Source organism: Hipposideros armiger, unplaced genomic scaffold (genome assembly GCF_001890085.2).
Source record: "Hipposideros armiger isolate ML-2016 unplaced genomic scaffold, ASM189008v1 scaffold_6, whole genome shotgun sequence".
NCBI lineage: Eukaryota > Metazoa > Chordata > Mammalia > Chiroptera > Hipposideridae > Hipposideros > Hipposideros armiger.
This window is the reverse complement of record NW_017731356.1, coordinates 3,475,842-3,479,376: the sequence shown is the minus strand read 5'-3', so window position 1 is coordinate 3,479,376 and position 3,535 is coordinate 3,475,842.

The window sequence follows — 3,535 nt, the reverse complement described above, 5'->3', positions numbered from 1 at the left end:
AAAGGGGGGGGGGGCGTGAAGAAGGGGGTGCTGAAAGGGGGCAGGTTTGAAGGAAAATTCCAGAAAAGAGGTGGGTTACGAAAAGGCAAGGAGGTAAAACAGCCCCCAGGACTTTTGATGGAACCCATTGGACACATGTCTGAAAGTCACACCATGAAAGTCACCGCAGGACTTCATTTTTTAATGTAATGTTTGTACATAGGTAATACAGTGATGGTTCCAAGTTAAAACCATAAAGGGCGACCCATTTAAAAATCGTGTTCCCATGCTTCTGTCGTCTTCCTCAGCCTGAGTGTCCCAGGCCCACACTCCCATCTCCACCCCTAGGTAACTATTGTTAAGTCTGCTGTCTACCCTCCCACTGCTTCTGTAAGGACATACAAGCCAGTACCACTATATATACACACACAAGTCAAGACGTTCTGATGATGCATGCTTTTTTTTTTTACTATGCTAAAACATTGTATTACTTGGGGAAAGTAAACTATTACGCATTTTAACTTCTGAAAGAATGGTTTTCTTGGCGTGTTACTGTTGTTCACCTCCAAGGATGGAGTGCCTTCAACATACCATTATTTCTAGAGGTCACAACCCTTGCATTTTACAGATGAAGGGAAATGAGACTTGGAAGGACAAGTAGCTTGTCCAGTTCAGACAGCAGTGAGGCAGGATCCTATTTTGGAGAAACGGCCCTACCATGCACCTAATGATCTGTGCTCAACATCTGAGTCTCCCTCCCTGCATATATCCAGCACCTGCTTGAAACACCAGAGACAAAAAAACTCCCAGCGTTACTTTAGGATCTATTCTAATGCAGGAAGGCTTTAACTGTTGGACGTTCTAGTAAAAATCACCATGTGTCCGGTTTCCATTTTTACATTAGCTCCTGAGGACTGGGGGCTGTTTTCATACTCATCTCTGTACTTGGTACAGCGGACTGTCGTCAAGGGGGGACTCAGGATCTGAGGAATAAACTGAGAAATCGCTTTTCATATTGAGATGAAATGATTCTTTTAGCCATTAAAAAAAAAATCTTTTGTCTCCTTTTCAACTACGCTGTCATGTTACTAAGCAGGATGAAGAGTGAAATATTAGGGTCACTTCCCAGGAGATGGCCAGGATGTACAAGAGGCCCTGCAGGGCTTTGGAAACAAGCTCTGATCCGGGAAGAGGTGGACATGCTTCAGGGAACAGCTTGTGGTCCTGACCCACACCACTCAGAAATGGGGTTCCTGCAGGGCATTTCCCAACCCGAAATTCACCAACCTCCCCCAGCTAGTCTGGGCTTCCATCACTGGTATTGGTCAGTTTTTGCTGCCAGGACAAGCAGAGAATCAAAGAGAGAAAGAGAGAAAGAAAGAAAGANGTATAAAATTGCATATAAAGTATTATCATACCTACATAAAAGACCACGTGTAGGGGAAAAAAACTGGAAAGATATGTGCCCACAAAGTTAATATTATTCTCTGTGAGAAAGCATGGGAACAAATTACTGTCCTTTTCCTTTTATTTCTCAAACTTTCTACAAGGAGCACACATTACTTTTACAGTTTAAAAAGTTGAATAAATGCCATGGGATTGAACCATGATTGGTTTACATACACACCGGCTTATCAACAACAAAATGTTGCACAATGTAAGGTTAAAATAATTCTGCAAATAGAAACAGGAGAGTCTACAAGATCCCCTACCCCAAGCCTTTGACACTCACTGGCAGCTGACAACTGGCAAATAATCACTAAGATTTTTACACAAGAAACATTTCCTTCTGACTCAAAGAGCAGAAATGTCACAAGCCCAGGCCACCAAGGTGACGCGGACTCTCATTAGCCAAGAGTTCATTCAGTGCACCGAACTTCAGACTATCCACAGGTATAGAAAAGCAGTTACCTGAGCTAAATTTTATTTGCATCAAGGATGTGCCATAATATATGGTATCAATAAGCCAGACATAAAAGATGACATCTTGTATGAATACATTTATATGACGTTCTAAAGAAAGCAGAGCTAATCCAGGATAGAGAGGAGCCTGGGGCAGAGGGTGGGGACACGGGATTGACTGCAAGGGGCACATGGAACTACAGCTTGACTGTGGGAGTGGTTACATGGTGGTATATGTTTGTCAAAACTCATTGACCTATACGCTTAAAATGGTGCATTTTGTTTTATGTAATTTATATTGCAATAAAAATACATAACCTGTGGTATTTATGGCACACTTCTATACGACATGTGATGGTAAGACAGAGGTATTAGCATGACGATACAATGGTAATAGCATAATAATATGATAGTCTCAGTTTGGGGACAACCATAGTAATAGGCAGCCGTAATCCAAAATAAAAATATACCTACCCCAAGAAGCTTGCAATGACTCCAAAATTCTGCCAACATAGAGTCATGCTCATGGGATTTCTGAGTGTTATATGTTGATGGGAAAACACTTGGAGAAGAGAAACACCTCAAGCCAATCATCAGCTCTCTCTTAGAAAAGATTATACTCCAGCAGTGCCAGCTTGGGAAGGGTGGCCTGGGGGAGGGCAGGGGGGTGAAAGTGGAGACCGTCTCATGGACACCAGGGTGAGAGTGAGCTAAGACAACTCTGCCTATTTCACATGCTCGCCTTTTTACGGGAGAAATTTAAGCCTCCAAAAAGTTCACCTCAGAGAACACACGTGAGGCCCAACTGAACTCCAGTTCCCTCCCTCCTGGACCTTTTGCCAAAGATGGTGGTGATGAAAAAAACATTGACAGCTTTTGTACACTCTTTATATCTGCAGACCATTCTCATGCCACTTATTTCATTAGATCTACAGAGCTGTCTCTGAAGTAATAACAGTCAGAGAGCAATAGCATTCCTGTTTCACAGTTAAGGAAACAGAGAAATCAGAGAGGTGAGGTGAGTTGGCCAATGCCACACAGCTAAGAACTACCAGAGATGCTCTCTGACGTGCTTCAGTGAGCCATATTGGAATCACCCCCCATGTGAAAACCTTGAACCTGCTAATGCCATAGAGTACCTACATTTGCCAACCTAATATTAAGATTGAAAAATGCATGGTAAGTTATTGTTTGTGAACAAGAGAAGGTTTTATCTTACGTCAATTATTTCAATCGCCATGACCAGATTGGAATTCAGGTTCCTACTGGCTATATGACTCACACCTCCCAGCCCGTAATTTCATCTGTAAAACAGGTATATTAATGTCTGTTTTTCTTAATTTATAGAATTATTGTGAAATCAAAAAAATTATGAACACTGAAATACTGTACAGTAATACCTTGGTTTGCGAGCATAATTTGTTCTGAAAACAAACTATTCGTATTACAAGACATTGCTCGCTTACCACGTTAAAATGTATTAGAAATGTCTGCTCGTCTTGCGGAACACTCGCAAACCATGTTACTTGCAATCCAAGGTTTTACTGTATTCTATAAACTGCATGATACCACATGACTACTAGATGCTTTATTTATAACTATCCAAACCTATAAGCCGGCTGAGTGGCGTGTTGGTTAGGAGTTGGCTTGGGAC